The sequence below is a fragment of the Somniosus microcephalus genome, chromosome 9 (genome assembly GCF_052327205.1).
Source record: "Somniosus microcephalus isolate GS21.2 chromosome 9, FLI_Smic_1.0, whole genome shotgun sequence".
Classification (NCBI taxonomy): Eukaryota; Metazoa; Chordata; class Chondrichthyes; order Squaliformes; family Somniosidae; genus Somniosus; species Somniosus microcephalus.
The window spans coordinates 117,635,307-117,647,657 of NC_140995.1; the positions used below are offsets into that span (position 1 = coordinate 117,635,307).

At 48.2% G+C, this 12,351-nt stretch overlaps 1 protein-coding gene across 5 annotated transcripts in view; it reads left to right on the top strand.

Moving 5' to 3' along the window:
- enpp4 (ectonucleotide pyrophosphatase/phosphodiesterase 4) overlaps positions 1 to 12,351 on the top strand; it is an 87,630-nt gene that overhangs the window by 30,975 nt on the left and 44,304 nt on the right. For all 5 annotated transcript variants that reach the window (XM_085997071.1, XM_085997068.1, XM_085997072.1 and 2 more), the window contains exon 2: positions 5,252 to 5,342. The gene's annotated coding sequence lies outside the window, so the exon portion shown is untranslated. The remainder of the gene's footprint in view (positions 1 to 5,251; positions 5,343 to 12,351) is intronic.

Consider the following 12,351-nt stretch of genomic DNA (forward strand, 5'->3'; position numbering starts at 1 on the left):
CCAAGGATCTATCATTGGCCCCCTCCTATTTCTCATCTACATGCCACCCGTTGATGATATCATCCAAAAACACGTCAGGTTCTAAATGTACGCTGACGACACCCAGCTCTACCTTTAAAAAAATTCATTATGGGATGTGGGCGTCGCTGGCAAGGCCAGCATTTACTGCCCATCCCTAATTGCCCTTGAGAAGGTGGTGGTGAGGCGCCTGCTTGAACCGCTGTAGTCCGTGTGCTGAAGGTACTCCCACAGTGCTGATGGGTAGGGAGTTCCAGGATTTTGACCCAGCGACGATGAAGGACCGTGATATACTTCTAAGTCAGGATGGTGTGTGACTTGGAGGGGAACTTGGAGGTGGTGGTGTTCCCATGTGCCTCCTGTCCTTGTCCTTCTAGGTGGAAGAGGTCGCGGGTTTGGGAGGTGCTGCCGAAGAAGCCTTGGCGAGTTGCTGCAATGCATCTTGTAGATGGTACACACTGCAGCCACGATGCGCCGGTGGTGGAGGGAGTGAATGTTTAAGGTGGATGGGGTGCCAGTCAAGCAGCTGCTTTGTCCTGGATGGTGTCAAGCTTCTTGAGTATTGCTGGAGCTGCATTCATCCAGGCAAGTGGACAGTATTCCATCACACTCCTTACTTGTGCCTTGTAGATGGTGGAAAGGCTTTGGGGAGTCAGGAGGTGAGACACTCGGTGCAAAATATTGTTGATGTTGGGGGATTCGGTGATGGTAATGCCATTGAATGTCAAGGGGCGGTGGTTAGACTCTCGCTTGTTGGAGATAGTCATTGCCTGGCACTTGTGTGGCGCAAATGTTACCTGCCACTTACCAGCCCAAGCCTGAATGTCGTCCAGGTCTTGTTGCATGCGGGCATGGACTGCTTCATTATCTGAGGAGTTGTGAATGGTGCTGAACACTGTGCAGTCATCAGTGAACATCCCCAGTTCTGACCTTATGATGCAGGGAAGGTCATTGATGAAGCAGCTGAAGATGGTTGGGCCCAGTACACTGTCCTGAGGAACTCCTGCAGCAATGTCCTGGGGCTGTGATGATTGACCTTCAACCACCACAACCATCTTCCTTTGTGCTAGGTATGACTCCAGCCAGTGGAGAGTTTTCCCCCTGATTCTCATTGACTTCAGTTTTACTAGGGCTCCTTGATGCCACACTCGGTCAAATGCTGCATTGATGTCACTCTCGCCTCACCTCTGGAATTCAGCTCCTTTTGTCCATGTTTGGACCAAGGCTGTATGTAATGAGGTCAGGAGCCGAGTGGTCTTGGCGGAACCCAAACTGGGCATCAGTGAGCAGGTTATTGGTGAATAAGTGCCGCTTGATAGCACTGTCGATGACACCTTCCATCACTTTGCTGATGATTGAGAATAAACTGATGGGGTGGTAATTGGCAGGATTGGATTTGTCCTGCTTTTTGTGGGCAGGACATACCCGGGCAGTTTTCCACATTGTCGGATAGATGCCAGTGTTGTAGTTGTGCTGGAACAGTTTGGCTAGAGGCGTGGCTAGTTCTGGAGCACAAGTCTTCAGCAGGACAGCTGGGATGTTGTCAGGGCCCATAACCTTTGCTGTATCCAGTGCGCGCAGCCGTTTCTTGATATCACGTGGAGTGAATCGAATTGGCTGAAGACTGGCTTCTGTGATGGTGGGGACCTCAGGAAGAGGCCGATATGGATCATCCACTCTGCACTTCTGGCTGAAGATGGTTGCAAATGCTTCAGCCTTGTCTTTTGCATTCACGTGCTGGGCTCCACCATCATTGAGGATGGCGATATTCATGGAGCCTCCTCCTCCCACTAGTTGTTTAATGGTCCACCACCATTCACGACTGGATGTGGCAGGTCTGCAGAGCTTTGATCTGATCTGTTGATTGTGGGATCGCTTAGCTCTGTTTATAGCATGCTGCTTCTGCCTCACCACCACCTCTCTCGACCGCTCCACTACCTCTGCTCCACTACCTCTGTCTTGTCACGCTGCTCGTCTGACATCCAGTATTCAACGAGCAGCCATTGTCTTCGGTTCCCGCTACAAATTCCGTTCCCTAGCTACCGACTCCATCCCTCTCCCTAGCAACTGTCTGAGGCTGAACCAGACTGTTCACAAACTTGGAATCCTATTTGGGCCTGAGCTGAGCTTCTGACTCCATATCCTTTCCATCAAGATCACCTACCTCCACCTCTGCCTCAGCTCATCTGCTGCTGAAACACTGATCCATGCCTTTGTTTCCCCTAAACTCTCCTGAACGGCCTCCCACCTTGCACCCTCCGTAACCCTGAGCGCATCCAAAACTCTGCTGCCTGTACCCTAATTCACACCGTCCCGTTCGCCCATCACCCCTGTGCTCGCTGACCTGCATTGGCTCCCAGTTCGGCAACGCCTCGATTTAAAAATTCTCATCCTTGCTTTCAAATCCCTCCATGGCCTCACCCCTTCCTATCTCTGTAACCTCCTCCAGTTCTACATCCCTCCGAGATCTCTCCGCTTTTCCAATTCTAGCCTCTCACGCATCCCTGATTTTCATCTCTCTAGCATTGGCAGCCGTACCTTCAGCTGCTTAGGTCCTAAGCTCTGGAATTCCCACCCTAAACCTCTCCACCTCTCGCCTCTTTAAGACACTCCTTAAAACCTACTTCTTTGACCAAGCTTTTGGCCACATGTTCTAATATCTCCTTATGTGGCTCGGTGTCAAAGCTTGTTTGATAATGCTCCTGTGAAGCGCCTTGGGAGGTTTTACTACATTAAGGGTTCTATATAAATGCAAGTTGTTGTTGTTGAGAGGGGAGCACCTTGCAGGAAGTGAAGGAATTTAGGGTTGGGAGAATGAAGGCATGGTTGATTAGAAAGGTTTTTAGGATGCTTTTGAAGGAGGGAGGTACCAAGGAAATATGTTTTTGGAATATAATTTTAGAGGGGGCTGGTTGTAGTGGCTAAAATAATGGTTTCCAGTGTTGGTGGAGAGAGCAGGATCAAGCAGCAATCTAGTTAGAGGAACTGAGCATATGAGATGGGATCCAGGGTTGGAGAAGATACCACAGTTAGAGTGGAACAAGAGAGGAATTGAAGATGAGGATGAAGATCTTAAAATAGATTAGCTGGGCCACAGAGCTGGGGGATTTAGGCAAGGTTGGGGTGATGGATGTGGAACTTTGTGCAAGGAAGAACTATGGGCCACAGAGTTCTGGATTAGCTGGAGTTTACAAAGATTGGAGAGACTGGGGAGGAGAGCCCTTCAAAGCTTAATCCTTTCAGTCATAAAGTTGTAGATAAGTATTTCAACAACACTGGGGGAGTTGGGGCATAAGCAATCAAGATTATACAGGTAGATGAAGGCAGACTTGGGGTTCAAAACATACCTCAAAGACAAACAGAAGGCTGAGGTTACACACCACAAGGTTCAGCCTGATTGAGCAGCCACTCGGCCAAAAGAACAGAGGTATTAGAGAGAGGCAAACAAGATAATTTCAGACTTGTGAATATTGACTGTAGGAATTTTTGGCATATCCTGAACTTGATGTTGGACAGGCATCAGATAGTATTGCCAGCAGTCAGAGTCAATTCTGGTGGTGGAGCGGTAGGTTTGTTTTTCTGGTGGATAGGTGGAATACCACAGTTTGTATGCTTCTGCTGGGGTACAATGCTATAAGAAATTCTCTAATACAGTAATAATGCTACTTAGATATGAAGGTACCCTACTTGTGGTAGTTTCAAAGGTATGCTAAAAATACAATTTTAACACATTTAAGATTATAACATTTTATGTCTGTTCTGCCTGCCTTCTTCTTTCTTTCCTATTCTTTCTTTACTATTTTAACATAAGAACATAAGAAATAGGAGCAGGAGTAGGCCATACGGCCCCTCGGGCCTGCTCCGCCATTCAATAGGATCATGGCTGATCTGAATCTAGACTCACGTCCACTTCCCTGCCCTCTCCCCGTAACCCCTAATTCCCTTATCTGCTAGGAAAATGTCTATCTCCATTTTAAATTTATTTAATGTTGCAGCTTCCACAGCTCTCTGGGGTAGCAAATTCCATAGATTCACTACCCTCTGAGTGAAGAAGTTTCTCCTCATCTCAGTTTTGAAAGGGCAGCCCCTTATTCTAAGATTATGCCCCCTAGTTCTAGTCTCACCCATCAGTGGAAACATCCTCACCGCATCCACCCGATCAAGCCCCCTCACAATCTTATATGTTTCGATAAGATCGCCTCTCATTCTTCTGAACTCCAATGAGTAGAGTCCCAACCTACTCAACCTTTCCTCATACGTCAACCCCCTCATCTCTGAAATCAACCGAGTGAACCTTCGCTGAACCGCCTCGAGAGCAAGTATATCTTTTCTTAAATATGGAAACCAAAACTGCACGCAGTATTCCAGGTGTGGCCTCACCAATACCTTGTATAACTGCAGCAAGACTTCCCTGTTTTTATACTCCATCCCCCTTGCAATAAAAGCCAAGATTCCATTGGCCTTCCTGATCACCTGCTGCACCTGCATACTAACTTTTTGTGTTTCATGCACCAGGACCCCCAGATCCCTTTGTACTGTAGCACTTTGCAGTTTCTCTCCATTTAGATAATAACTTGCTCTTTGATTTTTTCTGCCAAAGTGCATAACCTCACACTTTCCAACATTATATTGCATCTGCCAAATCTCTGCCCACTCACTTAGCCTGTCTATGTCCTTTTGCAGGTTTTTTATGTCCTCCTCACTCACTGCTTTCCCTCCCATCTTTGTATCGTCGGCAAACTTGGGTATGTTGCACTCGGTCCCTTCCTCCAAATCGTTAATATAGATTGTAACTTTATATTATTTATCACCTAAATTCTCTAGTCTAACATTCAAATTGTTTAAAAGCCAATCACAACTTTTGAGATGCCTTACTGATGTGTGCTAGCTGCAAAACTTTTAATTATTTGGAGAGTTAGTCAAAGTTATGTATGCTGGATACTTGACTTTTTGACCCTCACTATTCAGTTCTTGTCTGTTTGAATGTGGCATTGTACAGTTTTTTATTTTCTGATTGGTTGCTACTAATCACATGACACAAAAAAGAGCATTATAACTGTGGTTATAACAAAAGTTGCTGCGGTTGTGTATTTCCTAATTCACTTTTTGAGCCTGTTTTCGTGCAGACAGTATGGCCCAATCTTCTCTTCAGAGCGCGTTCAGTGTGGGCAGTTAGAGTTAGGAATGTCTTTCAGTTATTGACTGCAGGATGTCTTTAAATTTCTTTCTGTAGGTTTCCTGCCCACAGCCAGCCTGATTGATAGGTTGGCTGCTTGTCAGGCGGGAAAGCCTGCAACACAAGGCCGCAGCTGAGCTGAGAGCAGGTAGGTCTAGTGGACTATTAAAATATTTAAATGACCAACCCGCCTCTTGAGAGTATTATTGTGGTAAACCACTGTTTGTATTCCTGTTTGTCCTGTTTGTATTCCACTGTGTACATGCCTGGACATGCCTCGGCTGACTCCTCCCACAGGTCCTAGTATAAAGGTGACTGCTCCCCAGCCCTTGGTATCCTGGACCGGTTGACCACTCGAGGCAGACCTCCATTCTGTTGTTAATAAAAGCCTTTGGTTACTCTTCTAACTCTCAGTCTTTTATGAGTAATTGATAGCGCATCAATTTTATTAACAACATTTTTATAATGGAGAAGATCCTCACACCAGCATGCCTGGACTTAGATCATCGGGAGGCGGACTCATCCACCAAGTTTACTCACTGGCTTAAGTGTTTTGAAAAATTCCAGACCGCCTCCGAAGCAATCAAATCGGACGAGGACAAACTGGATGTCCTGACCTCCAAAGTGAACCACCGAGTGTACTCGGTCATCCAAGACGCGACCTCGTACGCGGATGCTATCAAGCTCCTCAAGGACCAGTACACGCGCCCAGTGAACGAAGTGTACGCCAGGCACCTCCTGGGGGGTCGTAAACAACAACCTGGGGAATCGACCGTGGAATACCTTCAGGCACTGTCTGTGCTTGGCCGGGCCTGTGGTTGTAAGGATGTAAAGGCCGCCGTGTACACAGAGGAACTTATCCGGGACGCTTTTGTAGCGGGCCACAGATCCAATTACACACGACAGCGACTGTTGGAGCAGAGTAACCTCGACCTCAACAAGGCCTCTGAACTCGCACTATCGTTGGATGCAGCCTACCAGGGCATGGATGCCTACTCCTCTGCACCGTGGACGCCGCGGGGAATGACAGCCTGGGACACGGTAGGACCGCCTCATAGCGCCGTGCCACCCCAGCCACACCCCAACAACGGCCCAACTACCGCAGCAGTGTCCCAAGGCCAGACAGCAGTGCCCCAAGGCCAGAAATGCTACTTCTGTGGCCAGGCAAAACACCCCAGAGCGCGCTGCCCGGCGAAAAACGCGATCTGCTCGGGCTGCGGGAAGAAGGGACACTACGCTAGCGTCTGCAGGGCCAAAGCCACCCCGAACCCCAGCAGCGCCGCGTGTGGGCCATGCGGGCCGCCATTTTGGACCTCCCCGGCCGTGTGCGAATCACCGGTACAGCAGCCATTTTGGACGCCTCCAGCCACATGGGGATCATGGACGCCGCCATCTTGGACGACAGCCGGGACGCAGCAGGCCCCCGACACCGCCTCATCTGATACCCGCAGCGACACACCGACCCCTACGCTGGCATCCGTTACACTGGACCAAGCGAGACCGCACCAACTGGCCAGTTCCACAATGGACATTAAGGTAAATGGTCACGATACAATCTGCCTTTTTGACTCTGGGAGCACGGAGAGCTTCATCCACCCCGACACGGTGCGGCGTTGCTCTCTCCCAGTCCTGCCTGCGCAACAGCGGATTTCTATGGCCTCCGAGTCCCAGTCGGCGGACATCGGCGGCTACTGCGTAGTGACACTCGTAGTAGACGGGACCGTGTACGATCATTTTAAACTTCTGGTCCTGCCTGACCTCTGCGCTGCCGTCCTGCTGGGGTTAGATTTTCAGTGCCACCTTAAAAGTGTTACGATGGCGTACGGTGGACCCCTACCCCCACTCACAGTCCGCAGCCAGCAGCTTCCAAATTGCCCGCCGCGCACCAGGTGCAACCTCTCCACACTCAGAGTCACCCCCCCACCACTGTTTGCTAACCTCACCCCCGACTGTAAGCCCATCGCCACAAAGAGCAGGCGATACAGTGCCGGGGACAGGGTTTTCATTAAAACCGAAGTGGAGCGGCTCCTGAAAGAAGGGATTATTGAGGGCAGCACCAGCCCCTGGCGAGCCCAGGTTGTGGTCGTTAAGACCAGCGAGAAGCAGCGCCTGGTCATCGACTACAGCCAGACAATAAATTGCTACACCCTGCTGGACGCCTACCCACTCCCCCGTATAGCTGATATGGTCAACCAGATCGCGCAGTACCGCGTCTTCTCGACCATTGACCTGAAATCAGCGTACCACCAGCTCCCCATCCGCCCTGAGGACCGCCAGTACACTGCCTTTGAGGCAAACGGCCGCCTCTATCACTTCCTTAGGGTTCCCTTTGGCGTCACCAACGGGGTCTCCATCTTCCAAAGGGAGATGGACCGGATGGTAGATCAAAATGCGTTGCAGGCCACTTTCCCATATCTGGACAATGTGACCATCTGCGGCCGTGACTTGCAGGACCATGACGCAAACCTCGAAAAATTCCTCCGCACCGCCCAACTCCTAAACCTGACATATAACAAGGAGAAGTGCATATTCCGCACAAACCGCCTCGCCATCCTTGGCTGTGTTGTGGAACACGGAGTCATCGGCCCCGACCCCGACCGGATGCGTCCCCTTATGGAACTTCCACTGCCTCAAGGCCCTGAAGAGGTGCCTAGGGTTTTTCTCCTATTACGCCCAGTGGGTCCCCTACTATGCGGACAAGGCCCGTCCGCTGATCAAGTCCACCTCTTTTCCCTTGACGGCAGAGGCCCGCTTAGCCTTCCACCGTATCAAGGAGGACATTGCCAAAGCCACCATGCATGCAGTGGACGAATCCATCCCCTTCCAGGTGGAAAGCGACGCGTCTGACTTTGCCCTGGCCGCTACCCTCAATCAGGCGGGGAGACCCGTGGCCTTCTTTTCACGAACCCTCCAAGGCCCGGAGACCAGACACTCCGCTGTTGAGAAGGAGGCCCAGGCGATTGTGGAGGCTGTGCGTCATTGGAGGCACTACCTGGCCGGAAAACGATGTACCCTGCTCACTGACCAGCGTTCAGTTGCTTTTATGTTTAACAACAAGCAGAGGGGCAAAATCAAAAATGACAAGATCTTGAGGTGGAGAATCGAACTTTCCACCTACAACTACGAGATCTTGTACCGGCCCGGGAAGCTAAATGAACCCCCGGATGCGCTATCGCGTGGCACCTGCGCCAGCGCGCAGATCGATAGACTACGGGTCCTCCACAATGACCTCTGCCACCCGGGGGTCACCAGGTTCTTCCACCTCATCAAGGCCCGCAACCTGCCTTACTCTATTGAGGAGGTCAGGACCATGACCAGGAACTGCCAAGTCTGCGCTGAGTGCAAACCACACTTTTATAGACCAGACAGGGCCCACCTGATAAAAGCCACTCGCCCCTTCGAGCGCCTGAGCGTTGATTTTAAAGGGCCTCTCCCCTCCTCCGACCGCAATGTGTACTTCCTCAATATTATTGATGAGTACTCCCGTTTCCCGTTCGCCTTCCCCTGCCCGGACATGACCAGTGCCACGGTCATTAAATGTCTGAACAACCTCTTCACCCTGTTCGGCTTCCCCAGCTATATCCATAGCGACCGGGGCTCATCGTTTATGAGCGACGAACTCCGTCAGTACCTGCTAACTAGGGGTATTGCCACAAGCAGGACCACCAGTTACAACCCCCGGGGGAACGGACAGGTGGAAAGAGAAAATGCGACAGTTTGGAAGGCCGTCCTGCTAGCCTTAAAGTCTAGGGGCCTTCCGACCTCCCGCTGGCAGGATGTGCTCCCCGATGCGCTCCACTCTATTCGGTCACTGCTCTGCACTGCCACTAACGCCACCCCTCATGAGAAAATGTTCGTCTTCCCAAGGAAGTCCACATCAGGGACATCGCTACCGCCATGGCTGACGTCCCCAGGGCCGGTCCTACTGAGAAGACACGTGAGGACCCATAAAACGGACCCCCTGGTCGAGAGGGTCGACCTCCTCCACGCCAACCCCCAGTATGCTTACATCGCATACCCGGACGGGCGGGAGGACACAGTCTCCATAAGAGACCTTGCACCCTCGGGGACCACAGTAACCCACTACCCACTACCACCCCCCCCCCACGATCCGATATCCAGCCCCAGCAGACGGCAGGCCTGGGCCCCGCGACCCGCTCGACATCTACGAGGACGACACGCCTGTGCCACAGCCTACGCTGGACTCGACGCCGGAAGCTTCACTACCCCTGCCGTCGCCACGCCGATCACAGCGGCAGACAAGACCTCCGGAGAGACTCCAATACACTAACTTTTAATACACTTCACCCCGCCGGACTCAATTTTAAACAAGGGGTGAATGTGGTAAACCACTGTTTGTATTCCTGTTTGTCCTGTTTGTATTCCACTGTGTACATGCCTGGACATGCCTCGGCTGACTCCTCCCACAGGTCCTAGTATAAAGGTGACTGCTCCCCAGCCCTTGGTATCCTGGACCGGTCGACCACTCGAGGCAGACCTTCATTCTTTTGTTAATAAAAGCCTTTGGTTACTCTTCTAACTCTCAGTCTTTTATGAGTAATTGATAGCGCATCAATTATATATTGTGAGCATGAGCAATCCCAGCCCAATTTCACCCTCACTTCTATAGCCAGTGCCAGAAATATAAAAAAGGTGAATACTATAAAATAGCCCTCTAATTAGCCAGGCACAAATGCACCAGTTCTCTGATCACACAAACCTACCCATTGTACTGACTACTGCTCATCTTACCTCCTACCTATTCCTTCTATGCATCAGGACCACCTTTGGATCCAACCTGCTTCCTGCGCCAAGCCTAGCCTGCCTCATACCTCCTGCCTTGTTCTTGAGCCAAATCTGCTTCTCTGATCCAATCTGCTTCTCGCTTCTCCTTTTGTGTCCTTTGCCACAAACGCTGTAGGAGATCCACTCGTCTTTCAAAAATATTGTTAACTATGAAACTGAGATTTTGTTCACATTCTATACTTACAGCTGCTACTGTAATATATTGGTAATTGGCTGGACTTGAAAATCAGTCAGATGATCTCAATGAATTAATGGACCAGCAGTAAATTTGGTTTTGAAATAGCCTATCATGAGACTTTTTTTTAAAGAAAATTTTCCAGCAATTCCACCTCATGATGTGAAACACCATTTAAATAATCAAACCTTACTAATCATATCATACTAATTCTAATCCTGACAATAAACAATATGCTTAATTTGTGGCAATAAAGAAGAAAAGGCTTCAGAAGCACAAAGATCACATTGTAAACAGCCTGAAAACTTACTATAGTAAACCTTCTGATTTCCCTGTGATTAGTATTGAAGAAAAAATAATTTTATTTTTATTATACCATAGTTTACAATATTGAATCTTTGTAATGTAAAGAGAGCTAACAGGATGTTTGTGAATATTAAAAGTAAATATATAAGGAAATAAGAATAAGAACATGCTGTTCAAATTTGTCACCTTGCTTGGAAATTTTGTACTAGAACTTGCTTATTTAATTTTTCTTTGTGCCTTGGCAGAAAACCCATTTATAATAAATTGCATTTCTATAATATCTGAGGATCCTCATGTAAAGAAAATAGCTGAGTGCTTAATAATTAATGCTCCTTTTTAATGTTTCAATTGCAATGGGTGAAAATTCCAAAAAAGGTGATTCTGTGATCCGGCACTCCGAATGGGGAGAGGAACTCGCAGCTCAGGAAATTACTGACAATTTACGCACGATTGTACCCCTTGTATGCCCTGCTTCATGCTGGGAGCGGTGGTTTGAAGAATCACTCCTGAAGTATGAAAGAAAGAAAGCAAGAACTTACATTTATATATTTATTCACAAATTCAGGACATCGCAAAGCTAATGTAGTAGTTTAGAAATGCAGTCAGTGTTGTAAAAAAACACAGCAGCCAATTGTGCACAGCAAGGTCCCTCAAAGATAATGAGATAAATTGACCAGTTAATCTATTTTTTGGTAGTGTTGGTCGAGGGATAAATGTTGGTGAGGACACCAGGAAAACTCTGCTCTTTTATGTCCACCTGAGAGGGGAGACAATAAACATTTCATTCAAAAAGCAACACTTCTGGCAATGCAGCACTCCCTCAGTACTGCCTGAAGTGTCAGCCTAGATTACAAACAGTTGCATTTACCTCAAGGTCTCCTTGGATTGTAATGATGTCTTTTTGGTCTTCAGTATATCAACCCACCATTTTGTTTCTTAATTTTAAGATTTTTTAAATTCTTGGAATGTGGGCAGTATTTATTGCCCATCCGCAGTTGCTCTGAGAGCATTAAGAATCAACCACATAATGTGGGATTGGAGTCACATATAGACCAGCCCAGGTAGGGTAGATCCCTTCCCAGAAGGACATTAGTGATCCAGTTGGATTTTTCTGGTGCCAGCCCACAATTTACCAGATTAATTGAATTCAGTTTCACAGCTTGTCTAAGTGCGTTTTGAACTCTCAACCTCTGGGTTGCGTGTCCAGCACCATAATCACATGGTTACCATACCCTGCATACCATACTGATCATCATAGTTACCTATCCAAATGAGGACAAATCTAACTCTCCCACAGCATCTTTCATAGATCCAAAGCAAAACACTGCGGATGCTGGAAATCTGAAATAAAAACAGAAAATGCTGGAAAGCACTCAACAGGTCAGGCAGCATCTGTGGAGAGAGAAACTGAGTTATCTTTCATAGTTCAATGAATTAAGATGTTACTAATCTTGACCATCTTAAAACCTTTGCAGTACTTCTGTCCTTTGGGAGTATGATTGAAACCAGACACAATGCTCCAAGTGTGGTCTGACTAATATTTTATATAATACTCTAATGCATGAAAGAACAAATTTAACTGGTGCCTGAACAGAAATCTCTATTACAGACCATTGTGCAGCATAAAACCCAGGTGTGACTGGAGACCAAACCTTTGTCTGGCCCCAAACTTCAAGTACCTGTATTCTGTTTTTATCTATCTGATATAAGTGTTCATGTGTGTGAGAGAGAGAGAGAGAGATGATTGGTTTTTTTCTAGGACTGATAACATAACTTTTTGCTATTTTGTCATATAGCCCTGGCAGAGCTCATGTGGGCCAATAGTACAGTATCTGATGTTTTGCCGTGTAATAGTTAAAGCTTCCAGAAA